Source organism: Mastomys coucha, unplaced genomic scaffold (assembly GCF_008632895.1).
Source record: "Mastomys coucha isolate ucsf_1 unplaced genomic scaffold, UCSF_Mcou_1 pScaffold21, whole genome shotgun sequence".
NCBI classification, from domain to species: Eukaryota; Metazoa; Chordata; class Mammalia; order Rodentia; family Muridae; genus Mastomys; species Mastomys coucha.
The window spans coordinates 164579299-164595631 of NW_022196904.1; the positions used below are offsets into that span (position 1 = coordinate 164579299).

At 38.2% G+C, this 16333-nt stretch overlaps 1 protein-coding gene across 1 annotated transcript in view; it reads right to left on the reverse strand.

Moving 5' to 3' along the window:
• The window catches only part of Rnls (renalase, FAD dependent amine oxidase), a 262909-nt gene that overhangs the window by 87646 nt on the left and 158930 nt on the right, over positions 1 to 16333 (reverse strand). The window lies entirely within an intron of this gene.

A 16333-nucleotide genomic window follows, 5' to 3' on the forward strand; every position in this document is an offset into this window, starting at 1 on the left:
TTCTCTGAGATGAATGCTTTTCCAAATTATCACAGCCAATGAACCAGATTTTTACCCTCACCTAATGTGTGTGCCACCCTCCAAGCAGAACCATTGTTCACTAAAACAGTTGGTGAATGACTTTGTGGATAGACCATCTTAATATACACACCATTTCTTAAATGAATGTAACCTGTTCTCTGTGGGCTGAGAAGAAAGTCACTCACTCAAGTGAAATAGCTTTGACCATAGCAGGAAGTTTGTATCCAAAAATCGTGCCTACAATTCATTCCTTGACGCAGCAGAACTGTCAACTCTCAGCTTAGTTACAATGGAGGTAAAATCCTTTGGTGATGTGAGGGTCATTGAAGTACAGTCTTATTACAATGAAATCCAATGTCTAAACATTGTTCTTATTTTGGGCTTGTACCACAGTAAGAGCCAAGATTTTAAGCTCTACAAAATACAAAACAAACAAACAAACAAAAAGACTTTATATATTTATGTTCATTTAAGAAAATATTAGTAGTGATGTATTATTTTGAAATATACAGTTAATATGTTTGGAGTTATTTAAAATTTATATTGAGAAAAACATGTATTTTCAATATTGCTGTAGACAAGCATCTACATTAGACTGTTAAATTGATTGTTGTTTTATATAAAACAACTTTATAATGCTTATTTTTATTGTTATAATATTTTATAAATTTTAAGGAGTATGACAAAAAAGGTATTGTAGGTATTGAAGGGGGGTCTCTGGGAGGAGCTGGGGTACAAAAGGGAGACAAGAATGTGATTTAATTCTATTTACTTAAAATATGTTTTTAAATGTTAATAAATTCAGATATATTGAAATCATATGTCTTTTCTCATCATAATGCAATAAAACTTAAATTAATAAAAAAAATTGAACAATAAAAAAAAAAAGAAATCTATGTCCAGTAAAACTATCTTTCAAGGTGAGGAAGAGACCGAGACAAATCTAGATTAATACAACTAAGAGGCAGTTCATTAGCAGGGGGCCAGCCTTGCAAACAATACTTAAAGAATTCTTTAGGCATATATGAAAGGCTGAGGGACAGTAAGTTGAGGCCAGAAGGAACAAACAACAAAAAAATACCATTTGGTTTTTTTACCATTATCCACTAGCAAATATAAACTGTATGTAAATATAAAATAGAGTATAAATAGGGAACTGAAAAGATGGCTCAGAAGTTAAGAGTGTGTGCTGTTTTGAAGTCCTGATGTTGATTCCCAGGGCGTATGTCTGGTGGCTCACAACTGCCTATAATTCTATCATGTGAGCTCAAGAGGGATCAGGCCTCCATGGCACCTGCTCCCAGGGGCAACACACACAAACCCCGATATACACATAACTAAATATAGAATAATTCTTGCGGCAGCTCCCTGGTGTAGTAGGCAACATGTCCATCTCATAAAAATAAAATAAATACTAAAAAGGAAGTATAGGTATATTTGTAATTATCTTAAAAGACAGATTTATAAAGCAATAATTATAAACATGCATTGGTATTTACATAACATATTAAATATGTGGTTTGTATGACCATAAAAGCACCAGGGAAGGGGCAGAGAATAAATAGGAAGAAAGAGTTTGTATAATATTAAAGTTAGTATAAACCCAAAGTGAACTGGCATACATATATAGCATTAAGATTTTAACTATAAGCATAGGGAAACTGCACTACGTCGTCATCATCATCATCATCATCATCATCATCATCATCATCTTCATCATCATCATCATCATCATCATCACTACCATTGCATATGTTGTGTGTGTATGTGCATGTGCCACAGCACACATGTGGAGATCAGAGTTGGCTCTCGCCTTTTACTATGTGTATTGCTGCTGTCAAACTTAGTCTGATAAAAATTGGTAAATTTAAATTTAAAGATGAAAAAACATGATTCAAGCATTATGGGGATGGTCTAAAGAGTATACCATCGCACACACACAAAAAGTAGTAAACTATGGCCAACACAAACAAGCATAGTAACCAGGTGTTCAGGTCACTGCAGCAAGGGAAACCTGAGGTGACCCAGACACTGGGTGCAGCCCTGGCCAAATTCTACTGTGTTTATTATTTGGTAATTTATCCCTCATGCCATCTACTTGGGGAACATCTTAAAGGCCTATGAACATTCTAAGTTACAAATTAGACAATGCTAGGAGAACTCAAATCACGTGGCCAATTGAATGCTAGAGCAGAGGAACGCTGCCGCTGTAATAACAATCTTCAAATAGGCAGAGAAATATAATCCAGATGAAGATAAGGAGCTGTCTGAGTCAGCTGAGTAGAATTAAGGCTAACATCACTGAGGAAGAATTATGGTTAGGCTTAGAAAAAGTCTTCCTGGCACCTGGAAAATTGAAAATGTTTTTTCTCTGGGGATCTCGAAGCACAGAGAAGATGACTGCACAGGGATGGCTTTAGCACAGGTTTCTTGACGTTTTAAGGATAACTGAATGATGCATATCTAGTGATTTATGTTCAAATCTCATAGACGTGGGTACACGTAACTGCTTTGTTGTGGACTAGAGATACAAATCTGCCAGACAAAGATCAGAATTCATTTCTTCTCTGACTCTTTCAATTTCCTGCTCCCTTGAACCATCATAGTCATCAACATCAAGAATTCCTTTTGAGCTCTAGATGCATGTGTTATCTGGGAGCCCACAACCAAGGAGAAACAACATCCGTCCTCTCAAGGGTGAGAACTTTCTCCTCGCAGAGGCAGGAATGCGACACGGAAGGTCTAGCGAGTGCTTCCAGGCTGAGTACACTTGAGATTTAGCTTTCTCCAGCTACACTTTTGTAGTTCCTCTTTTCCTTTCTTTTTTTAATGATGAGAGGATAAGAAAAGGCAAGATGGCAGCGTCATTCACAGATGGCTTCCTGCAGAAACAACTGGCATAAAAGGGACAGGGGAATGAGAATTAAACAGGTAGCATTGCCAGAGGAAAAGCAAGTGGGGGGTGGGGGAAGAAGAAATCAAGAAAGAGCACCATTAGCTCCGTTGGCAGCCTAAGAACTGAGTGGAAGGAACCCAGTGGTGATCGGGGAGCAATCGTGTCTCCAGTGCCGACCGCTGCCCAACCACAGTGGCTGCTGTAGGATCACTCTGACTGTCAGGGTGAAAGCATAGCCGAGCCTTCTTTGAAAGTTATTTGGACTCTCTAATTTCAGTACCAGTATTTGTTCTATGACACATAGAAATACTATAAAGTATGGTTGACACCGGTGATGTCACTTGCAGACTGGGCTAACATATGGCACAAAAATGCTTCCTTCTGGGGAAATTGTTATTAATATGAACTTCGACTGTGCAGTCCTCTCCACTGTTTTGCTGGAGCTTTTAAATGTGTCTGTCTTTGCCCTCACTCTCAATCCCAGCAGTGTGATGATGGAGACAAGAGGGGGCGTTCTTAAGGGGACTATGTGCACATCATATACATGTAGTAGCTAAGATGTTTCATTTCTTCCTCATCTCGGTGACGGCTTTATGAGATGTGCACAAAATAGATTGTATACAGATAAATGTGTTGGCCTTTTAGAAGTGTTCATTATGATGTGAGAGCTTTGTTTTGGTCTCTGTTTTATGTCTAAGCATCGTTTTGGAAGATGATGTGCTCGTATGAAGGGTTAGGGTCTTGTAGAAAGACTCCTCACATCTGAGATGAATGTGCACCTATCCAGAAGGCACTGTTCTTTCCATTTGTGGGAACGAAGGAAAAGGTGCCAGCAGTGGGACACACGAGCTCATCAGACACGGAACTTCCTAGCTTCTTGATCTTGCAGTTCCTGGTCCTCAGATGTCTAAACAATGCATTTCTATTGTATACATAAAACACCAGTGTAAGGCAGCGCATTAGAGCAGTGACATAGACTAAGACAATTGCACCTTCAAACTGTGTTTGCATAGTGTAATTCTTAACCTAGGAATAGTTTTTCTTACTGTTTATTTATTGTTTTATAACTCTCTTTAATCAAAAATGACTTCCAGTATGCTTACTAGGAAATTATATTTTTCTCTGAGAATTTATTTTAAATCAAGGGCATATTTTTTTCTTGAATGATGTGTTGGGAATAAAACTTTAATAGAGAGCTATTTAGTAAAATTCAGCTTAAATAAATAGGAAGATGGAATTCAGTTCAGAAAAATGTTACTTCATACAAAATTGTTCAACTTTAGGAAACCATCTGTTGTGAAAAATTTCAATACACGTGGTGCTGCAGATATGAGCAAAAAACCCTCTATCCATAATACCCGTTAGGCACCACTAAATGCGCACTGAGGCCACCAGGTCCTGTCAGTGACTTCTCACTTTCACATATCATATGTGAATATTCTCAAAGTAAAGCCATTAGGAAGCTAATTTAATTAGCTGTGTTTTTCATCTAGGATCCCAGATCTGGCAGGGAACTAGTGCAAGAACGTACATCACAAGGAAAGAGAAATGTACCTCTCGTCTCTGTGCCTCAAGAACAAAGCATGTGAACTGGTATTAAATGAATCACGACTCCTTCCTTACTTCTGCTAGAGCCATCACACATATGAATCACTCATTTCCATTTCAAATGACTGAAATAGAGCCCAGAAAATGTCTCTCTGACTCATCAGCTTATCCGACTTAACATGGCGACAGCTCATATTCTCTACTTTTCTGTAAGAAATCAGTTACAGATCTGAGGTCATTTTTGTTACATGCTTTCAAACAGGGAAACTAAGTCACTTTTATAAGTAATGTTTGATTTAAATTCATTATTGTTGCTTGACATTTTTTCTTATAAAAATCTTTAAATTTTTAAAAAGAAAACCTATGTCAAAGTTGCCATCTCAATCGTCTGGGTTCCAGATTCTAAAGATCTGATTTCACTTGCCATAATATTCACAGTTAAAGGCAAAGGTCAAAGGTCATTATTTTTTAAGGATTAGATAGTAAATATTTTAGATGATGGGTAAAACAATATTTGCTAACTACTAAGGTTGACATTAAATTGTGACAGCATTAACAGACAACATATAAATAAATGTGCAGCTATATTTCAATAAAACTTTATAATACTAGAAGTCAGACTGTTTTTGATCCACTGACATATGCAGTTTATATCTTTTGATAGCAATATTCATAAAATAGTAAAGAATTCCAGAATTGGGGCTGGAGAGATGGCTTAGCTATGAGAAGCACTTGCTGCTCTTATAGAACCTGGACTAGGTTCCCAGCGCTCACACGGTGACTCACAAGCATTTGTAACTCCATTTGCAGAGTGCAATGCCTTCATCCAGCCTATATGGGCATCAAGCATATAAATGGTAATATAAACACATGCAAGTAAACACATAAAATTTCATTCACATAAAATAAGTAAACTCCTTTTTAAAAAGAAGATAATGGCATGCATTTTCTGTATTGCAAACTGGGACTAATGGTTTTGAATATTATTTTCATTATTAATTGTGGAGTTTTTTATTTGATCTTCAATAAAAATTAGGTAATTTGCTTAGAAGGGAATAAAACAGTTCAAAAATATTTATGCCAGGCTTGGTAAGGGAGGAAAAATCTACAATGGGTTTCTTGTTTGTACTACAGGTAAGGTAGACAAAACTTTTAATGAGTTCACAAACATATTTATACTTCTAGTAAGTCTGAATTTGACATTTTAATCATAATTTAACATAATTAATTCTTAACATTTATGAAGCTAATTATTTAACCGTATGCATTTTATCATCTCTCACATTCTTTGATCTCTCTTACTTCTTTGATCATGGCTTCAAAAAATAAAAGTTGCATTTTGACCAAAGTACCATAGAGCTCTAGAGAAGTGCAGCCACAGTCACCTCCTCCTCTCCACATCTTCACTAAGTTCAAACAAGAAATCATCTGTAGCAACTGAAGCTAAATTATAATTTCAATTCCATGATGATACAAAAAGAAACCAATCCCTGTGAACATAATATGAGGTCTAAGAATTAAGATCTGTGACTTGTGTTAAAATGTAACAGGTTAAGGCATTTGAAAACACAAACAGAGCACCATGGCTCTCTTTAGTACAGCGCAAGACTCTCCACCTGAACTTAGCCAAAAACCCAGGAATTGATTCAAAGGAATCTTTCAAAAGGGATTAAAAATCATGAATGCACACAAAGACACATGTTTTTATATTCTTCTCTTGGAGTTGATTCATGGCTTGGCTTAGAATTATAGAGACCTGTTGCAGAGCAGGCAAATTTCCATGATTCCGAAAGACAGGGCTCTTTCCTGTAATGACCTCTGCTGTTTTTCATCTGTCAGTGAGCTGTATAGGAGTTGATCACTGCATAGTCTATTAGCCAACCTCATGTCAATCCTTGTGGCCTTAGGTCACTCTTCATGCTCCAAATGATTTATATTTAATCATTTCTCCAGGTTTTAGAGCTTACATCTACACTTATACTTTTTGTAGCTTTTCAAAAAGTAAGATATGTTTTCTCAGTGGATCATGAGAAGGATAAACATGTACACATATTTATGAGGTAAACTCAACTGCTGCTTCTCACTGCTTTCATGGTTGACTTTTCAATCTACTCACCTAACTCTTTGTTTTTGTATTCAGATTGACTTGAATCATACATCCTAATTTCTCTTCAGCAAAGCACTCAAATTCACTGCTTATCTAGCTAGACCAATGCACATGTATTATGTGTTCAGGTCCGATGAAAAGAACTGATGGCCAAAGATACATCTCCTCTTTAAGAAGATCTTTATTTGGGAAGACAACTAGACAACTAATAGTTAACTCTTAACTGTAAATCATGTGCTACTATCACTCCAGAGGGAGAATTGTCTTTGTTTTAGGAAGAATTTCAAAAGATGTACTTCTGATGTTAATCTTGAAGATGCACAGAGAACTTCTGGGCAAAATTATTGATAAAATTTGTTCCAAGTAGAGCAAGGACTATGGGCAAAGACATGGCGATGTGTGAGTACACAGGAAACACCAGAATGACATTCCACACAGCCAAAGATAAGGGTGTGGAAAGTTGTGAATAATGAGGCTGGAGAGATGGAACTATGTACATAGCTGTATATAGTTATGTACAATTACATATATATATATATATATATATATATATATATGTTCTGTGTTGTGTGTTTGTGTGTGTGTGTGCATATCTGCATATAGTTACAACATAATTAGATGTCTGGTCTCTGTTTATTCTACAATTCACCATGTTCCAAAGCATTGTACGCAGGACGATGATATGAAACAATTTATATTTAATATTATTTCCTGGTAGAGAACGGAACCATGAGAGGCTGGTGGAAGAAGCATAAATGAGATGAGCAATGTAATAATTCAGAGAGGAAGTGAGGAGAGCTGAAAGCAAAGCAGTGTGGCTGGAGAGAAGGGGACACGAGCAATGTCTGTGTTCATCCTGTTGTTTCCTATGTGCCAGGTATAGGTTTCCTCATGAAAGCCTTACTCGAGGAGGGGTACTGCATGAAGCTATGTTCAGCTGACTGTGCAGATGGAGAGAATGATTAAGTTTGAGTAATTAGCTTAGGTTCAAACCAAATGGAGGTTGGCATCCACGTATCTGTGGCTCTAAGTTCATTTCAGAAACCTTTGGATTAGGTGCCTTAGTGTAGTTTTGGTTGTGAAAATAGAACCTGAGATTGGTAGTTTATAAAGAAAGTTACTTTATTATGGCTAGCCTAGGATCACCAGAAAGTTCCAGACTGAGTGGCTGAATCTGTTTGGCTTTCAGTGAAGACCCCATTGGATAAAGATCTATGGCAAATGAAGAAGCAAGCGAAGAGGAAGCCAAAGGAAGCCAAGGCTCTTTCATAACAATCCGTTCTAAATGTACATAGCTTGGCCACAAAAAACTGAGATCGCTCTCATTTGAAAAGCTTCAGTCAGTTAACGAAGTTCTGTCTTCATGGCTTTAATTTGGTTACCCAATTTTATATTTCTTATGAAAAGAAAATCTCCACTGGCATGCCGGTATTAAAGTTGAATAAATAGAAACCATTTCTGAAGTCATTAACACAAATCCCACAAGTCATTGTCTTACTCAGGCTGGCTGTATAGAAACACATCTTTCACTTTAAAGGAACTAAAAGGAGTTCATTATTCATTTATTTTTGATGCCTCAATTTATATATTGAATAATTTCTATGTATAGAAATACATAGAAGGTCTATAGCTTAGTCTTTATTCATTGAAGCTTGTCCCTCAAGAGAAGTACTATTAGCACAGTGGTAAGCCTTCCATATGCATTAGATGAAGGTGCTCAACAACATCCAGGTCTGAAGTGAGAACAGATAAGGAAGTTTATGGCTTGATTTTAGGAATGAGGAAATTTATGGATGCTAGAGGAAAATGGCTGTTGTTTACACTATTTTGGGCCCAGTTTCTGTTTCTTTTCCTTGTTACTTGATGGCTTACATTACGATCTCATACTACCAATATGTGTGCTTGTACAAATCACTTTTCAAAGTCTTCATGTATGAGAACTCTGGGTTTTAGATTATTCATAGTCATGGCTTTACAGGCTCTCTGACTGTAATCCCTTTTCATATGAAATCCTAAAATATATGTATACATTTTTTACATGGGAAAATAACTAAAGCAGAAAGATTCTTTTAAAGTTATAGGTAATTTTTTCACTAGCTGCCTCTTGGTCATAACTCTTCCTTTAAAAAGTGCTATAAATATTTCCATAACTCTTTTGTACATGAATGACCCTTCCCATCAAGGGATTCAGTCAGTTGACCAAACTTGGCTTTTAAATTGATTTTAATGACTTTACCAGATTGCCTCTGTGATCTCATGTCTACTGAAATGAAAGAGTAGAAGCCTGATCATGAGCAGGGAGGAATAGGTTTTGAGACAGATAGAGAGAAAGTCAGGGTGTGGGTATCTAGAGCACTAGAAGAGATGAGTAGAGGGAAGGCCGAAAACCACCCACATCTTCTAGGTTTCAATGCTTCCTCCAACCAATGTACCATTCAGTCAGATGGGAAGCAAACAGATGCTAGATTGAATGTGTGAGCTCGTAGGCAGACCACCATTTTTCAGGTCCAATTTTTTTTTTTTCTTTTTGACATTGTCTCATTCTGTAGCCTAAGGACTCATGGTTATCCTCCTGTCTCAGCATGAAAAACTCTGGAATTATACATTTGAGCCACTATACCTGTTTGAACAAAGACACTCTGGCAGGGTAGGAGAGTGATTTCACCAAGAAGGATGAAATTCTTTAGGCATATGGGCAAAGGAGCCTAAAAATAGTTGAAACAGCTTACACCTCTCCCCATATAAACCACCCATGCTGCAGTTGGAGCTCGTGATGAACTCAGAAGCCATATGGCTCTGAAAAGAACTAAAATTCAAAAGCACATGGAGTTTGTAGTTTTAGCCAAAGATAGATTACTAATTTTGACTTCATTGATTAAACTGAATTTTCATATCCCAAACTTCAAACACACAATTTATCAGAGTGTATTGATTGGTACTTCATCAATTGTTTTCTCAGTGGATCTATATGGTGACTACAGTGACTCTGGCTATGTGTCTGTAGAGTAAAAAGTTGACTTTACATGCACTTATTAGTTGTGTAATTGAGCAAGTTACTTGAGGCTGGAAAGTAAAGAGCACTGGGTACTCTCAGAGGACCAAGTTTCGATTCCCAGAACCTACATTGAGGCTTTCAACCCTTTCTCACTCAAGTTACAAGGGATATTGGATGTACATGTTACACAGACATACATGTAGGCAAAACGACCTCACACATGAAATAAAAATAAATAAGCCAAAGGGGGCAAGTTACTTGTTTTACCATGTGGTGTTGTTCTATCTGCTAACTGTCCACAACAGTAACACTGTTCTTGTTAAGGTGTGATTGGGTTTATGTTAAGATGAGATAAATAGTCCTTAGTATAGCATGTAAGTATAGCAGGAATAGACCTTAGATTAGAAGCTTGGCACACAGTGATTACTTAGGGATAACCATCACACTATGGAAAAGAGTCTGTTCTATTTCCTAGATTAGAGGTGTTTATAGATTTCTTAACAAAAAGTCAACAAGCAGAGGAGACAACACATATGGAGGTTTCCAGGTTCCCTGCTCCTTGTGTCCGATCCATATTGCTGTGGGAGTGACTTATAGAGTGACTTCTTGTATGCTTTCTTGCCCTTTGGGTTTTCTGACAGAAGTCTTTTTTTTTTAAGTATTTATTTATTTATTTATTTATTTATTTATTTATTTATTTATTTATACGAGTATACTGTTGTTGTCTTCAGACACACCAGAAGGGAACATCAGATTCCATTACAGATGGCTGTGAGCCACCATGTGGTTGCTGGGAACTGAACTCAGGACCTCTGGAAGAACAGTCACTGTTCTTAACCACTGAGCCATCTCCAGTCCCCTTCTGACAGAAGTTTTATGGCCAGACTTGCTTTTGAGCTTCTAGCATTCCTCCTCTCATTTTTTAATCCCTGGAAATCTGCCTTATCGGTTGAGACACATTAAAAATGTTCCTTCTCCTTTGCTTAGAGAAAATGATTTCAGTGAATCATACATTCAGGTTTTAAAATTATTCAACCACAACTTGATAACTTGACCTAATTTTCTCTCTTTTTCTTATAAAGGGAAATGTGTGAATTGTGTTCATCAGAAAAGCCTACTGGCTATTTTTATGGACTCTCATTTTGTATTTTTCAAATGTTTTACAACAAGCATATGCAATTTTTGTACTTAAGATTCTCACATGCATAAATGATACTGGGCTTCTGCTTAAAATTCTGCCTATGTGTCCTAACTCTGAACATATTGAAAACAGGATAAAAATGATATTGTAATTTTACAAATATAGTTACACCCCTTGATGGCATTGCAGTCAGTTGCTGAGTGGCCTACTAAGTTCTTGGGAACCCAGGAAACAAGGTTATTGGAACCCCAAGAGTATCTTTTCTCAGTTAACATCTGGAGCTTCATGAAGGGCCAAGATCAAACCTTAAAGAATTTAATGTTTATTGTTTATAAATAAGATTCTCACCCTATGTAACTCAAAGAGAATTGCCACGAGGGACATTACTGGTTTCTTTCACAGACTTCTATATGGGAATTCTCAGTAATCTAAGATGGGAATCTGGCCCTCCCAGACTTCATGAAATGTTTGGTGAGGGGAGTGTGAGGTCAGCTAAGTTATTTTACTTTTATTTTTCTGAAATCATTTGGGGAATGTTTTATTTTAGGCAAAATTTTATGTTTTAAAATTATAGATGCTCTTAAATAGCAGGTCTAAAAAGTACAGTATTGGTTTTTAGTTTAATGGATTTGCAGAGGGCATGAGAAGATAATTCTCATAGCTTTTAAATTTGCAGTTTCCTTTTATGTGCTTCCAACAATGATAGAATCTTGGTATCAAATGTCAGGTATAAGGTGGAGTTTAGGGTTAAAGGCCTTTGACTAACAAAGAAGTTCTTTTATAACTGGTAGAAATATATATTTCTGAGGAATTTTCATCAGCAATATTTTGTATAAGACAGCTGTAAAGAGTCTACTTTTTTCACAGACAAATTAAAAAGTGCCGTACTGATGTGAAATATAGCAAAAGGCCAAAGTATCGACAGTAATGAATAAAATGGTAAAGGCCAGTTCCTAAAATAGGAGCTACAGCCATTCAAACACATATGTTATTAAGACAACGACGAGATCTTAATATTCAGCCCATAGGATAATGACAAAATCAGTTTACTATAGTATCCTTCACTTTGACGTCACAAAATTGCAAGCTTCGAATACCATCAGGATATTTTTATGGACCTTTCGTAATTTGGGTTTTCAGTTGGTCCTCTATCATAATTTTCTATACCACAGAGACATTCTTTTTAAAAAAATGTATTATTTTTATTATATGTCTATGTTTTCCTGGATGCATTTATGCACATGCCTGGTGACTAGAGAGGACAGAAGAGATTGTCAGATCCTTAGAACTGGAGTTACAGATGATTATGATCCACCATGTGGGGTCTGCCAACCAAGCTCAGGTCCTCTCAATAACCAGCTGAAGTATTCTCATCAGAAAACAAATACTGTCCTTTTGTGATTGTGTTGATCGTTCTGACTCACTATCTATAAAGGTATATGATTGTTCTCGGGGAGTTGATGTTCTGAAATGGATTCCCATGGGATTTATAACTACAAAAAATATTCAGTTTAAATTATGACAAGGTTATTAAACATTCAGTAAATTCAGAATGCAAATAGTGAAACCCTGCCTCGCAGATAAATATTCTTTGGTGAACACACAACATTGAACAACCATGTTTTGACCTGAAAAAACTGAAGAATTAACTAAACTTCTTTTTTTTTTAAGAATTTCAAGCCTGTAGGTGCTAAATGCTTTCTCCTGTTATTGCATTTGCTTCTTGTAACACAACAGCTCTGATAAGCAGAGATAATAAATTATAATTTATAGTTGAGGAAGTAAAAGCTCAGAAGTACAAGGACTTTACACAGGTCAATCAGCTAGTGTGTGATATGCGTGGGGTCTTAAACAGCCTCTGCTCACTATGACACAATGAAACCTCAGCAGCATGTGCATGTGTTGGATCATTTGGAGGGTATGCATTATTAACATATCATATTGTACGTATGACCATACTGTGTTGTGATGTCATTAAAATTAACAGTGTTTCTTCAGTTTTGGCTATTCAATTGTTGGTGGCTTATTTCATCAAAGGCTTATATAAACTGCCAAAAGTTATCTCTTGAGTGAATGTCTAAAAGGCACTCTTGGACAGAGATCAAATATGCACCATACACCCTGTGTCAGTGTGGCTCTCAGAAAACTGTACAAGTCGATCAAGAGACTGGAGTGTTAACAGCTCCATCTCTTAATACTGAATACTTATAACATAGAATATAAGCTACATATGGTGCTTATGCGCCTGGTATAAGAAGTCTTTCCCAATGTCATAGAGAACCCCAGGAGCAGTAAATTAAGGTGAACCTGTGAGATCAGAGGAGTCTTTGTAGTAAGAACTGTGTTCTTGAGCATGTCACAAATATTCCTTTAAAGCATTTTCTAAAATGATTTTACTCCTTCCTGCTCAACTGCCTCAACTGCCAATCTTGAGGAAGAATATGAGTTAGGATAGCCCACAGTCTTCAGTAGTGTAAATCTGGCAGTGCCTTCATTTGCTTACTAGACTTACAGTAGCTTCAATGTGGCCCAAGGGAAGCTTAGAGGTCCTTCTCAGATATAGACAAGGACATCTAAGGACAAATAATGCCCTTTGTCATGGATATACTACTGCAAGGATGTCTCTTAACTTTTGTGAAATCTCTAACCCTAGACCCGACTCTGGCTCAGGAACATAATGCAAAACCTGGGTCACAGAGATATTCACACAGCCCCTGCCAGAAGACACCCCACTGGCTGATAGAGGTCTCTCCCATGATGTAAGCATTCTTGTGTCCATACAGAATTATCTGACTTCTTCATGGGAGGACAGAGGTGAGGAAAACAAGACTGAGGTCATGCTTTCTTTTATCTCCTCTGAAACGGTTCATTTTTCTCATTCTTTTGCATTTTGAAGGAACTCTTGGAGGGCGGATTGGGAGGGAGGCAACATTTGGAATGTAAATAAATAAAACAATTTATAAAAGAAAAATATACAGTATCAGTATATCAAAATAAAACAAAATGAAACATTAAAACACTGAAATATTCAAATATCTTTAGGGGAGAGGGGAGGGAAAAGGGGAACATGATTAAGTATTGGGGGTGAACAGGAGAGAAGCCCTGAGGGCTAGTAGAATGAATGAAAATATGCAACCTTGGGGGTTGGGATGTGGGGGGATCCTCTAGAATGTACCAGAGACCTGAGAGGTGAGAGACTCTCAGGACTCAAAGGGAGGGACCTTAGATGAAATGCCCAACAGTACAGAGAAGGAACTTTTAGAGCCCACCTCCAGTAGAAAGAGAGGGCATCAAGTGGAGGGATGGGGTTGCCATCCCACACTCAAAAACTACGACCCAAAATTGTTTCTGTCTAAAAGAACTGCAGGGAAAAAAACTGGAGAAGAGACTGAGAGAAAGAAGGTCCAGTGACAGGCCCTATTTGGGATCCATCTCAAGGAGAGGCTCCACGGCCTGACACTATTACTGATGCTGTGGTGTGCTTACAGACAGGGGCCTAGCATGGCTGTCCTCAGAGAGGCCCAACAAGCAGTTGAGTGAGACATAGATAGATATTTACACCCAACCAATGGACTGAAGTTGGGGGTCCCTGTGGTTGAATTAGGAAAAGGCTGGAAGAAGCTGAGGAAGAGGAGGGCGACCCCATAAGAAGACCAGTAATCTCAACTAACCCAGACCCCTGACATCTTTAAGACAATGAGCCACCAACCAGTCAGCATACACTAGCTGGTCCAAGACCCCCACCACATATACAGCAGAGGACTGCCTACTCTGGCCTCAGGAAAGAAGATGTGCCTAATCCTCAAGAGTCGTGAGGCCTCAAGGAATGGGGAGGTCTGGTGGGGTATGTGGTTGGGGGTTGGGAACATCTTCTTGCAGACAGGGGAGAGGAGGACTGAGCTGAAGAACTGTGGGAGGTCAGATTGGAAGCGGGTAATGACCGGACTATAAAAAAATAAAAGGAAAAAAAAATCAAATATCTTTAAATAAAATAAAAACAAAACTTTTTTTTTTTGCTTTGTTTTTTTGGAGACAGAGTTTCTCTGTATAGCCCTGGCTGTCCTGGAACTCACTCTGTAGACCAGGCTGTCCTCGAACTCAGAAATCCACCTGCCTCTGCCTCCCAAGTGCTGGGATTAAAGACGTGCACCACCACTGCCTGGCTCATTTTCTTATTATTGGATTTTAAGAGTATTTTCTTTTCCATATTCTCCTTTGATGATGCTATATAATATTTAATAGAGAGCACTCAATTTAGGGTCAGAAGGCACAGTCTTGGTTCTAGACATATATACTATTTTAATTTTTCTTCATTATTATTTCATAGTTTATAAAATGGTAGTTGGAAATAATTGTGAGAATATGCTTACAAAGGCCACAGAAAGACCTACTGTATGGTAAGCACTTAGTTTTTAGAACCAATATTATTATTATTTATGATAAAACAATATCCTATTTCCCATTCCCATAAAGATTCAGGTGTCTCACTCCTTGAGCCACTGGGGATGAATTGGTGGATGTGGGTAGGGGGTTGGGAGAACAGAAACAGGTGGGATCAGGTAGTGGGGTATGGAGGGAGAGAGTACTAGGAGAGACAATTGTAACTGTGGCATCTCAGGGATGAGGTAGAAATCTAATGCAATGGAAACTCCCAGGAATCTACAAGGGTGTCCCTAGCTAAAATTCCTAGCAATGGGGGATATGGTGCCTGAACTGGCTACCTCCTGAAACCAGGCACAATTTCCAATGGAAGGACTGGGACACCAACCCACCCAGCCACAAACCCTTCAACCTACAATTTGTCCTACCTACAAGATGTGCTGAGGTAAAAGTGGTACAGAATTGTGGGAATGGCCAACCAATGGCTGGTCCAGCTTGAGACCCATGATGCCATGAGATGGAGCCCACCCCTGACACTGCCTGGAGGGCCAGGAACCTGAGTCTGGATGACTCAAAGATCTAGGATAGAACCAAACACGATGAGAAAAATAAGTCAACGAAATGGCTCTTAATGGTATTCTGCTAGACTCATAGATTGGTGCTTAGCCCAGTTGTCATCAGAGAAGCTTCATCCAGAATGCAATGGAAACAGACGCAGAGACCCACAGGCAAATAATAGGCAGAGCTTGGAATCTTTAGGAAGAGGGGAGGAAGTACCCAGAGGAGTCAAGGACACCACAAGAAAACCCATAGAATCAACTAACCTGGGCCCACCGGGGCTCAAAGAGACAGAATCAATAACCAGGGAGCCTGAGTCAACTGATCTAGGTCCTCTGCATGTTTGTTAGAGTTGTGTAGGTAGCTTGGTCTTGTAGGCCTCATAAGAGTGGGAGCAGGGGCTGTCTCTGGCTCTTTGCAGGCTTTGGGACCCCTTTACTCTTACTGAGTTAGTTGCCTCTTCCAGATTTAATATGAGGGGAGGTGCCTAGTGTTACTGCAACTTGATATGCAATATTTGGTCGATATCCATGGAGGCCCACCCTTTTATGAAGAGAAACAGAGGAGGAGTAGATGGGAGGGGACAAAGAGGACATGGGGAGAGAAACTGGGAGGAGGTGAGGGAGGGTAGAACAGTCAGGATTTTAATAAACATAATATATTATCAAGTTGGAGGTAGGCAGATTT